Below are 13,590 nucleotides of genomic sequence, written 5' to 3'. Positions count from 1 at the left end.
ATAGTTAAAAATACATCAGTCACACAACAACACAATTCAAATTTCAGTTACCATGATATAATATCTGTGAATAATTATATAAAGTACAAACTTTGCTGCCAGCTCTTCTGTCTGCAGTTCACTCTGTAAATAACAGATGTGCATCATGATCAGTGACCAACCACATCACTTCTTTCAAAGCCTATCTGTTGTAGGTCACTGCACATCTGTTAATTCTGTTCATGCAGACAGCAAATCACATAGTTGAGTTGTCTTTTTGTCTCCCGGTGATAAACCCACATTATCTATATTTTTAAATGGGTAATTGAAAAGGGAAAGTGGCCAGCAAAGATAAAAGTACAGCAAAGAAATAACATGGGATGGTGCTGGAAGTAAAATTCAAACTAAATGTAAATATAGAAGAAATAACTTGACCATTGGAATGTTGACACTTGCTTTTCAAGAGGCTCTAGGTATGCGGCTGGTTTTTTCAATTATTTGTTGGTTATTGCATTTATTGCAATAAATGTGAAAAAACTGATTGTGGGGAAAAGAAAGATGATGTCCTAGAGGGAGTGACATCAGCAAAAATGTTCATATTAAAGGAATTGTTAGAGATATTTCACAACATTGAAAGAGCACAAAAGATAAATGTTGGGAGCTCACAAAAACTTAGAAAAAAGTATGACAATTCTGGAGACAGAAAATATGCTCAATCTGTATCATAATCCAGATGATGAGAAGGCAAGTGCTGTTCAAAACATACTATTTTTTTTCAAAGAAATAAGATACTTTAATTATCAAAATTTCTAAATTTTAGATTACAGGGTACCAAATAAATATTGGTTTTACTAGCTTTCTTTATTTCCCTATACATTTGTCACCGACAGAAAGATTTTTTAACACTTGACAATTTTTCAAAAGTTTTGGAAAATTGTAATTTTTCCCATTGATTATTAAGATCAATAGTCATAGGGACGCCTGGGTGGCTCAGTCGACTAAGTGTCTGCCTTCAGCTCAGGTCATGATCCCAGGGTCCTGGGATCGAGTCCCGCATTGGGCTCCCCGCTCAGCGGGAAGCCTGCTTCTCCCTCAGCCTCTGTCGCTCTCCCTGCTTGTGCTCTCTGTCTCTTTCTCTCTGGCAAATAAATAAAATCTTTAAAAAAAAAAAGATCAATAGTCATGGTTTCAGCCTGTGTAGTTATTATTATGATCCCTGCTATTGTGCAAAGTGAAGATTGCAAATACGTATACATATATATATACATGTATATCACATAGATGCATGTATATATATAGTTTGTATAATACATATGGTTTACATTATATATATGTATATATATATATAATGTACATAAAAGTTTTAAGCTATGGAAAACACCAAATTCAACATAATAAATACATACAAGTTGTTATTTCAGGTGGGCAGGAAACTGTATTTTGTATTGAGGAGAGAAACATACATAGATTCTACATTTTTCATTTCTTTTTCTTATACTAGGTCATAATTAACACAGATGTTCGTTATACTACTCTTTATGAATTTTTGGTGGTTTAAGCTACTTTGCAATTTTTGTTAAGAAAATAAAATAAATGAATGAATGGGGTTATATTCTTTTAGCCATTTCACTCCCTATATATACACCATTAATACAAGGACCTAACTACTTTGTTCAATGTTTTTAGTGGTGATCCCAGAACAAAAATCACTGGTAATAAGTGCTTCTTATTCAGGATCCATAATTAGATTTCTGTTAATGAAAAGCTTGCCCACTTGATGTCATGAACCTTACGTAGTTCATACACATTCTTTAGCACATGAAAAATAGTAAAAATGATAGCATTTTAAAAAAAATGATAGTATTTAAAATAAAGAAGTAAATGAAAAAGATAAAAGGAATGAGGGGCCTTGGTATTACGAGGATCTTTGAAACTCTTGACCTGAAATAAAGAACACACCTAACAGCATTATCACAAATTCACTGCCTAATTAAAAAATAAGACCAATCTATGTTTATAACTTTAAAACTTTAGGTATCACGTTTCCTCAAACGCAGAGGAAAAACCATAGTGGGTGAAATGTTTTCAGTTATTAGAATGTAAACAATATTATTGTTTTGGCCTTGGAAAGAGCATATCATAAATTGTGAAAAAAAATTGAGAATTTTATGATGCTCTTAGTTAAGACAAAAACAATGAGAGAAAAATCAGAGGAAGACACTAGAATCTAATTAACAGATTATCCATACACATGGCAAAGAAGAGCAAAAACCCACCTAACAAGCTATATGATGCTAAATTGAAGTTACAGAAAATTTCTAGAGGGAAGTAAACATAGAATATGAGAAAGAAATGCGAATCAGAGAAGTACAGTGACCTGAGATATCAGAACAAGTACTGACAGGAATAACTGCTGTGTAAAAAGAGGTAATAAAAAAGGATTTTAGTGTTGTCGCTATCAAGTTTGTTCAAAGTTTTTAGAGTAATTCCAAATCTAGCAAAGGAAAAGGATTCATGAGGGATCACTAAGTAGTTAATATATCCATTTGGTTTAGGACTTTAAATAGTAGCTTTGATACTATAAACAGCAACACCTGTGAGTTTAAATATATACACACACACACATTATATATACATAGATCTGTTGTATCATATATGATACATGGATATACTATATCATATATGATATGTATGTCTCTATATATGCATCTTATTTTAAATATACTTGCCATTTTTAGAGACCATATAGACTGTGCTTCTAAGCACATCTAGAATTCAGCCTAGCCATTGGGATGCCTAGAGCACTATGACTTACCCATAATAAAGGTAAATTAATACACAGTAAATATACAGAATGGATATGAAAAAGAAGGGACCTCTATAAAAATCCAAGGCTTGAAGATATCACGTTTTAAATTTTTTTTATTTTAATTCCAGTTAGTTAACATACACTATTATATTAGTTTCAGGTGTACAGTATAGTAATTCAACACTTGCATACATCACCCTGTGCTCATCAGAGCAAGAGCACTCCTTAATCCCCATCACCTATTTAACCCACCCCCCACCCACTTCCCTTCTGGTAGCCATCAGTCTGAGCTCTATAGTTAAGAGTCTCTTTCTTGGTTTTCCTCCCTTGCTCTTTGTTTTTCCCTTTGCTCATTTGTTTTGTTTCTTAAATTCCACATATGAGTGAAATCATATGGTATTTGTCCTTCTCTGACTGACTTTTATCACTTAGCATAATACTCTCTAGCTCCACTTACAACTGATGAATGGAAAAAGAAGATGTGGTGGATATATATATATATATATATATATATATATATATATATATATATATATATAAAATATTACTCAGCCATAAAAAAGAATTAAATCTTGCCACTTGCAAAGATGTGGATGGAGTTAGAGGGTATTATACTAACAAGCATTTTTAAAATTGAGATATAATTGTTAAAATCAAGCACAAAATAGCTACTGGACTTGAAAATTTACTAAGAGGACAAAACCAACTAAGCCATATAAGCAAAGTTTAATCTACCTTATTCTGCAAAACAGTCAAAACTTAACTTGCACTGCTTCTTGTAAATATCACTGAAAACTATAAACAAAACTCAAACTGTTCTCCAAAACTGACAGGAGGTAACCGCATTTAACCAGTCCTCTATCACTAGGGAAGCTCAAATGTTATAAAACACTCACTGTAAAAAATAAGCAGCCTCTGCATTCTCACTATATAAGCTATCTTATAACAATATACCTCTGAGCCTCATTTCACTGTTGGTTTGAGAGGTCCCAGTTTGCAAATTGTTTTTATGTGCACAATAAACTCTTACTAATTGCTGTTTAAGCGGTCTGGTGGTTTTACTTCTGCCATTTCTGAATTTTTGACATTATTGACATACATCATTGTGTAAGTCTAAGGTATATAATATGTTGATTTGATACATTTATATATTGCAGGGTGATTACTACTATAGCTTCAGCTAATGCCTCTAACATGTCTCATAATTATCATCTTTTTTTGTAATGAGAACAGTTAAGATCTAGTCTCTCAGCAGTTTTGAAATATATATAATATAATGTTGATTATAACAACTATTCTGTGCATTAGAGCTCATGAACTAATTTATCTACTATTTGCAAGTTTATAATTAGAAAAAATACCATAAAGTAAAATTATTTTGTATTAGCCTCTAAGGAGAAGAGTTCAATTGTATGTGAGATTTTTGTTGCCTAAAGTATGGTAATCTATCTAGTGAGATAATTACTTTCTCTCCTCTTTTGCTATATGTCTTATACTTTTTATTCTCTTTTATCCATTTCTCCCTAATAGATGTTGACTGCCATCTTTTTAACAGTAATTTGGACCCAGAATACAATTTATGCATTTAATTTTGAGAGTACCTCTTTTGTTAATGAAATACTGTTAAGTAAGACAATAGATGAAATGATTATGCAATGCCCAGGTTTGGTTTGAGAACTTGCTTATGTTTTCTCAATTTCATGAAAGTGGTTCTTTATATTCTTTTAATTTTGCATTTTTTTAGAAGATTTTATTTATTTATTTGACAGAAGAGACACAGCGAGAGGAGGAACACAAGCAGGGGGAGTGGGAGAGGGAGAAGCAGGCTTCCTGCTGAGCAGGGAGCCGGATGTGGGGCTCCATCCCAAGACCCTGGGATCATGACCTGAGCCGAAGGCAGACGCTTAACGACTGAGCCACCCAGGCGCCCCACTTTTTGCATTTATTTTTATTGAAGTATAATTAACATATAGTGTTATAGTAGTTTCAGATGTACAATACAGTGATTTAACAATTCTATGCATTGCTTAATGCTCATCACAAGTATACTCTTAATCCCCTTAATCTATTCCACCCATCCCCCACCCACTGCTCCTATGCCCATGCCAACCGCCGGTTTGTGCTCTGTATTTAAGAGACTGTTTTTTTTGTTTGTCTCTTTTTTCTTTATTTGGTTTGTTTTTAAATTCCACATAAGAATGAAATCATATGGTATTTGTCTTTCTCTATCTGCCTTCTTTCATAATATTCTCTAGATCCATCCATATTGTTGCAAATAGCAAGATCTCAAGATCTCATTCTTTTTATGGCTGAGTAATATTCTATTGTGTATACATATGTATAAATATACCTTTATATATATTTTATATGTTTTATTTAAAATATTTTTGTATTCTATATTTATAATATATATTATATGTAATTTTTATGTATCTTATATATCATATATATTTATATAAATATGTATTCATATATATTATATATTTTATATATAATATATTTATTTGTATTTATATTTATATATTTTATATATAAATGTTTTATATTTTATACATTATACATTTTATTTTTATAAATATATATTTACATATTGTATTTATATATAAAATATTATATATATAATATACCACATCTTCTTTATCCATTGCTTTATCAGTGGATAATTGGGTTGCTTCCATACCTTGGCTATTGTAAATAATAGTGCAATAAATATGGGAATACATATATATTTTTATATTAGTGTTTTCATTTTCTTTAGATAAATATTCAGTAGTGGAATTACTGGATCATATGATAATTCTATTTTTAATCACTTGATAAACCTCTATTTTGTTTTCCACAGTGGTTGTACCAGTTTACATCCCCACCAACAGTGCACAAGTATTCTTTTTTCTCCACATCCTTGCCAACATTTGATGTTTCTTGTGTTTTTTTATTTTATTCATTCTGGCAGGTGTGAGGTGATATTTCATTGTGGTTTTGATTTGTGTTTTCCTGATGATGAGTGATGTTGAGCATCTTTTCATGTGTCTGTTGGCCATCTATATGTCTTCTTTGGAAACATGTCTATTCAGGTCCTCTGCTCATTTTTCAATTGTATTATTTGTTTTTTTGGTGTGCTATTTGTCTTCCAAAAAGTTTAAAATAAAGAACACATGAAGTAGAAAAACCCCAGTTAGAAATTGCGTAAGGAATGGTTCTAGGAAAAATACTGCAGACTATTTCTGATGATGAAGAAATCTACTCTAGAAAGGCCCTTCTGGATAAGCCACATTTGTCATGAATGGAGAATCAAAATAAAATATTAAATTCTCAGTATGAACATGATAGAAGAAATTAATTTTCTTAGTTCTGAGGGGTATAGAATTTTGTAATGGCAGAAATTTATAGTGATCAAATTTTTCCTATCCTATAAAATTTAAGAATCTTATTTTTCTGGCATTGTATTACTTGGATGTTAATTATATATTTTACCATGTACCACTTTGTCTAGTGAATTTGGTGGAACCATACATTTGAATAATATACAAGATGGGAAATAGACTAGGAAGTGATCTTTGGGTTTTGTAGCCTTAGGTAAGAGAGTTTCATAGAGAAAACTGAAGGTTTCAGTTGAGGCTGAGAAGGTAGATGTATATGAAAAACAGCAAATGTAACATATGAATTGACTTTAGCACATATACAGTGTGCCCAGAGGTTTCAATGGATCCAAAGGATTGTAAGCTGCGTATATCTTACTGTACATGTTGGAAAACAAGTGATCAAAAGAGTTTATAGCATTGAATATATTTGTTTTCTATGGTCTGGGCCACCCTCTATTTTGTCCATGGACTTTTAAAAATCTTTTAGTTCTTTTCATCCAACCTCATAGGATCCAATTTATTTTTAAGAAAACTATCTGATCCTCTCCAGCATTTGCATTCATATTTACATACCAGTGACTTCACAAAGGGCCATTTAATCTCTAGTATCCAACCTTCCAGGGAGAAAGTGTTATTAAAAAAAAAATCTTTCATAGGATTAGAAAAGCATATCTGTCATTGTCATGTCTTTGTTTCTTTTCCTCCATGAGTGAAAAAAAACACAAAAAACTTAGTTCCCTTACTTGAGAAAAGCAGTGGTGCCCCCTTGGAACACCTACTTGTCTTTTGAATACAATATTTTTTTTTTTAAGCCATAAGAATAAAATGCTAAACCCATAGGGGGAACTCAGGACAGCCTTCTTTTTACTGTCCAGCTCCTAACCCAATGGGGATGGAATTCAAAGGGATTTTTATGTGCCTAAGTAAAAATAAATGAGAAATAAACTTTCTCTATAGACTATGGTAAGTCTTAAGTAGAACCTCCATTGATGACAGGGTGGGATTTCTGAGGAACAACATGAATGTGGTATATAAACTTGGAGCAGAGCTAAATCCCTCTATGTTACAGAGGCTAGAGGAAAATCTTAAGTGAGGAAAGAAGGAAGGATACGTAATTATTAGTGGTAGAGAACGGAGAGGAAGCTATGGGAGGCAGAGACACTGGAAGTGGATGTAAGAAGTTGCATGTTCTGTGGTCTATGACATGAACTTCCGCAAACATCCCTTATAAAATCTTCAGTGGAACCTAAAAGAAAAAGTCACAAAGAGCTGGATGTCATTAGAATGTGGTTAGAAGTTATGGGGAAAAAATTGTAAGGACCAAGGTCTGTGTATTCTTTGTCAACAATATGAACCAGAATTGGGCCATTAGAATACAGTTCTGGCAGACCTCTGGGTTAAATACCACACTGGATTTCCTATAGAGAGTTGGTAGCATGTATTATTTTAAAGACAAAGTTTTGATTTCCAAGAGTGGAACCAAGAGTGGGTTTTATTTTATCCTATTAATAATCAGGCTTTGGGTAGTGAACTCACTGTCACATAAATAAATAGAATACAGGAAAGCTTTACTGCTGCCCGATTTGCTTCTCTGACCTTGTGGAGGGAAAAAATAATAGAACTCCAACCCAAATCACAGCAAAAATTTCAGCTTCTCACCACAAGTAAGGGTGGGCCACAAACTGAAGATAGGGAAGAGAGTTAGTCTTGATTTTGAAAGCTTATAGATCCCCCAGGGTTGGATCGTGCCCTGCCTATTCAAAGGATGAACAATAATTTTACCAAGAATTTTATTATAGCAGAGAAGGTCCCATAGCACAAACTAGATGAATTTCTTGCTTCCCGAAATAATGTTAGATGATCAATGGGTGTGAATTTTAATAGCTTTGACTAAGTAAAGTCTAGGTATTTACTGAACAAACCCAAGTATTCAGAAACCATGATGCTTCCTTGTGAAGTTTAACTTTCCATTTAAAATGGGTATTAAGGAGGGCAGGTGTTGTGATGAGCACTGGGTGTTATAAGTAACTAATGATGTACTGTATGTTGGCTTACTGAACATAATAAAAAAACCCTAAAAAATAATAAAATAAAATGAATTGCCAAAAAAACAATTGGGCTCTTACATTTCAAGTATGGTGATTATATCTAATTCAAACTCCTACATATAAACAAATTCCATATACCTATTTTATCCTTATGTCCTATAGCCTTAAGCCAATAGACAGTCTAGTGACTTAAGATGAAACACCCCACTACTTATTTGCAAATGAAAGAAGAGCCTGTATTCCCAATGAGCTTTTCCAAGGAAAGTCCAGCCCATTCAGGATTTGGGACTTTTCATTGATTATTTGTAACAATCCCTTGAAAATTGAGATCACCCCTATCTGTCTTAATTAACTATGAAGATTGAAATTTTTTCTTAAATTTTTTAATATTTCTTAAATATTTAATATTTCTTAAATATTTGCTGTAGGAAATTCTTGCCCAAGATGGTGAGCCTGGAAATCAATAACTTATGTATTTACTTCAGGAATTTCTATAAAACAGTTTGTTGTGCAAATAATTACTAGGCAATTGACACACTAAACTATCTCCAATTTATTTGAGAAATAATCAGTAATGGTAGTGTATGCAGAGATAAATGAAAATGGTGAATACATTATTTTATTCACTAACAATACCTTTTCTATCTTTTCTAGTTTATTATAAATATTCTCTATAACTTATTTTTTATTTGTTCTTAATTTGGCTATTTTCTGTAACTTTAAAAAGTAGATGCCCATCTTTCTCCATTTAACCTAATTTTTAGTATCTTAAAACCAAGATAATATTGATGTATTCATATTAAATATATTAATAACAAAGGTTTTTTAAAGAATTTATTTATTTGAGAGAGAGAGTGAGGGAGAGCGCGAAAGCATGAGCAGGGGGAGAGCAGAGGGAGAGGAAGACTACCCGCTGAGCAGGGAGCCCAATGCTAGGCTGGTTCCCAGAACCCTGAGCTCATGACCTGAGCCAAAGGCAGACTCTTAACCGACTGAGTTACCCAGGTGCCCCAGTAACAAAGGTTTTTAAACCTTTATTTAATTTCAGTACTTTTAAGCAAATGGAAGAAGGGCATCCAATAAACTCAACTTGTAGAAGGAAGGATTTATGTTAGAAAAAAATCAACAATTTTCTGACGCAGAGACACAAAGTATAAAGAGTTTTTGGAGAATCTCCCTTTCTAGAGATACCAATTATCCTAGATATTCTGAACTAACAAGCTTTTTTGAGGAGTAAGAAATAGTAGCTTGTTTCTCGAATTTTTCATTTCTATTTTTTTCAATACAGCTTAATTTTGACATAAGGAATTCTCCAGGGACAAAACATAGATACTTAGTAAAGGCAACTATAAATTTCAAAACGTTAAAACTCATAACATTTCTTGCTGAGATAATCTTCCCCAAATGAACCAGATATTTGTATTTTTTAATAACTGTACAGTATTTTTATCATATTTTTTCTCATTAATTCAAAATGGAAGCAAGGAAGGAAGTTGTCTTAGCTCTGCCGGCTGTAGCAAAATACTATAGACTGGACGGCTTAAACACAAAACACTGATGTCTCAAAGTTATGGAGGATGAGGTAAGTCCAAGATCAAGGTGCTGGCATATTTGGTTTCTGATGAGAGCCCTCTTGCAGGCTTGAGGATTGCTGCCTTTTTGCTCTGTCCTTAAATGGTAGAGGAGGGAAGAGAGAGAGAGTGAGAGAGAGAGGAGGAAGAGAGAGAGAGAGACACAGAGAGAGACAGAGAGTGAGCGAGCTCTGGTATTTCTTTCTCTTCTTATAACACTAATTCCAGTATGGGCACCCAATCCTCATGACCTCATCTAAACCTAATTACTTCCCAAAGGCCCTACCTCTAAGCACCATAACATTGGGGGTTAGGGCTTTAAAATATGACTTTGGGACAGGGGCACAAACATTCAGTTTGTGATAGATGGGGTTACATGGGTATCGTTTCAACAACTATCAGGAACTGTTTTGTCCATAACTGTAAACACACTTCACGTCTCTGAAACCTTGGTCTATGACCATCCCCTCGTCATTGTCTCTGCTCTACATCTTCAGTGTTTCCTTCTCTAAAGGTCTGTTTTGCATCAGTATGTGATAATGTTTATCTGTTTTACCACCTTGAAAAAGATATGTTCTTTTCTAACTGCTAAGTGATACTCTTTTCTTAGGCCAAATTTTTATTTATTTATTTATTTATAAGATTTTATTTATTTATTTGACACAGAGAGAGAGAAGAGAGAGAGTGCACAAGCAGGGGAAGCGGCAGAGGGAGAGGAAGAAGCAGGCTCCCCGCTGAGCAGGGAGCCGGACATGGGGCTTGATCCCAGGACCCCAGGATCATGACCTGAACTGAAGGCAGATGCTTAACCGACTGAGCCACTCAGGGGCCCCTAGGCCAAATTTTTAGTGTAAATGCCCTCCATTACTACATTATAGTCTTCTCCAGCATACAGATATCAACATTTTTTTTTATTTCCAATACCTAACAAAGGACCAAGCTTATAGTAAATATTTAATATATATAGTAAATATTGAATCTATAACATGGATATACAATGAATAAATAAGTGAATGGATAAATGAATAAATGTCTCATTCATTTTTTAACTTCTCAATGCAAGTGATAGCACTACTTACTCACTAAATCTATTCTCATTTAGTTTATAAATAACTTCTTAAAAAAAAACTACAAGAACATAGGTTTAAAAAAAAGAAGATAGAAAATAGGTCTGGAGTCAACCTACCTTGATTTTAATCTCATTCTACCACCTAAAAACTGCTTAACTTTGGGCAACTTTCATAAACTTTTTGAGCCTCAGTTTCCTGACACATGGAGTTAATTGGGAGATTTAAAGGATAAGATGCTTGGAATAGTAGTTGCTTCATAGAAAGTTGCTTTATGTCCTTTAAATTTCTCAAAAGTCTTTTTTTATTTCTCTCAACATTGTAATAGTTTTCAGAGCAGAAATCTCAAATATCTTTTGCCAAATTTATTTCTAAGCATTACACATTTGCTGTTATTGTCAATGACATTATTTTATTTTGAATTTTGATTTTTTGTTCCGAGTATTTATTTTTTTTTAATTTTATTTATTCATTTATTTTAGAGAGAGGATGGGGGAGGAGCAGAGGGAGAGGGACAAGCAGACTCCACGCTGAGCACAGAGCCCACGTGGGGCTTGATCTCACGATCCTGAGATGGTGACCTGAGCTGAAATCAAGAGTCGGGACGCCTAACCGACTAAGCCACCCAGGCACCCCTTGTTCCTAGTATTTAGATATACAAATAATTTTTGTATGGTGAAATTTTATCCTGCAACCTTACTAAATTTTTTTTTTTTTTAAGCCTTCAGAGCTTTTAGATTTCTAAGGACTTCCTACACAGGTGACAATATCTAAAAATAGAGCTTTACTTCCTTTTCAATCTGTGTGCCTGAAAATTCTTTATCTCACCTACTTCCACTGCTAACAAGCTCCAATACAGTGTTTACAGTATATTTTGAGAGGATTCTTCTTGCCTTGTTCCAAATGGAGGGAAACTTTTCTTTCACAGATAAAAATGATGTCAGCTGTAGGTTTTTCATAAATATCTTTACTGGGTTTAGGGAGTTTCCATATATTTCTAGTTTACTGAGGGTTTATATTATGTATAAATGTTGAATTTTGTCAAATGCTTTTTGCTGTATATCTTGAGATGATCACAGGTGGTTTTTTAAAGTTTGAAAATATGGTGAAAAAATATTGATTAATTTTACATGTTAAATTACTCTTGTATAACTGGGATAAGTCCAGTTGGTCATGATGCATTATCCTGTTTATATATTATCAGATTCAATTCACTAAAATTTTAAGAAATATTTATCTCTATTAATGAGGAATATGAGTCTGTGGTTTCTTTATAATGACTTCTCCAGTTTTCTTATCATGTAATACTTGCCTCATAGAATGAATTGGGAAATCTTCCCTCTTCTTCAGTTTTCCTGAAGATTTTGTGTAGAGTTGTTATTACTGCTTCCCTAAATGTTTCATAGAATTCATCAAGGAAGTCATCTGAGCCTGAAATATTCTCTATGAGTAGGTTTTTAGCTAAAAATTACATTTTTTTTAGTAGACAGAGCTATTCAGCTTACCTATTTCTTTTTCAGTGAGCATCAGTAATTTAGAAATTGTCCATAAATAATGTCCATTTTATCTGTTGTTGAAATAATACACATAAAGTTGTTGATAATATTCTCTCGTAATCCTAATTTCTATAACAGTGGTGGTCATCTTTCTTATTCCTGATACTGGTAATTTATTTGATTTTTATTTATTATGATTAAAGGTTTATCAATTCTATTGATCTTAAGGAAGCAGCTTCTGGTTTTATTTTTTTCTATTGTTTTTCTATTCTCTATTTCTTTGATTTCTGATTTTATCTCTATTATTTCCTTTGTTCTGCTTACACTGCATGTGAGTTACTCTTTCTTTACAATTTTTTAAGATAGAAGCTTAAAAAATTAATTAATTTAAAAAATTTTTTTGAAAAAAGATAGAAGCTTAAATCATTGATGTGATACCAGTCTTCTTTTCTGTTTTAGGAATTCTAGTTTAATAAATTTCCCTTTCAACTCTGCTTTGGTTGAATGAGACATTATGTTTTTATTTCATTTTGTTCAAAATACTTTCTACTTTCCCTTTTGATTTCCTCTTTTATCCATGCATTGTTGAAATCAGTGTTATTTAGCTTTGAAAACACTTGGAAATAATCCAGGTATTTTTCTGTTATTTATTTTTAATTCAAATGCATTATGGCCAGAGAAAATATTAGTTTTATCTGAACCTTTTGAATTTATTGAGGTATTTTTTATTACTCAAATATGGTCTTTTTTAAAAGTTTTTATTTAAATGCCAGTTTGTTACATACAGTGTAATATTAGTTTCAGGTGTACAATACAGTGATTCAACACTTCCATACAACACACAGACGCCTTAATCACCGTCAAAATACGGTCTATCTTGATAAATGATTTGTGTTCACTTAAAAACAATGTGTATTCTGCTGTTGTTGGTGTGAGTGTTCTATAAATATCAATTAGATGAAGTTGGTTGGCAATGTTCAAGTTTATTATGTCCTTAATAATTTTCTATTTTCCTTTTGATGTTAAAAGAGTGACCTTAAAATTTATAGCCATAATTGTGGATTGTTCTATTCATCCTTTCAATTTTATAAGCTAATGATTCATGGATCAGTGTTCTTAGACACATACATGTTTATATCCTCCTGATGAATTGGCTCAACTGGCATTCTTAAATGACTCTCTTTATTCCTACTAAATAATTTATGTGACATTGATATAGTAACTCCAGCTTCTGTTTGATTAGTGTTGGGATGGTATA

Source organism: Mirounga angustirostris, unplaced genomic scaffold (genome assembly GCF_029215605.1).
Source record: "Mirounga angustirostris isolate CCGP_5_RB_7025 unplaced genomic scaffold, mMirAng1.0.hap1 SCAF_4, whole genome shotgun sequence".
NCBI classification, from domain to species: Eukaryota; Metazoa; Chordata; class Mammalia; order Carnivora; family Phocidae; genus Mirounga; species Mirounga angustirostris.
This window is presented reverse-complemented; position numbering follows the sequence as displayed.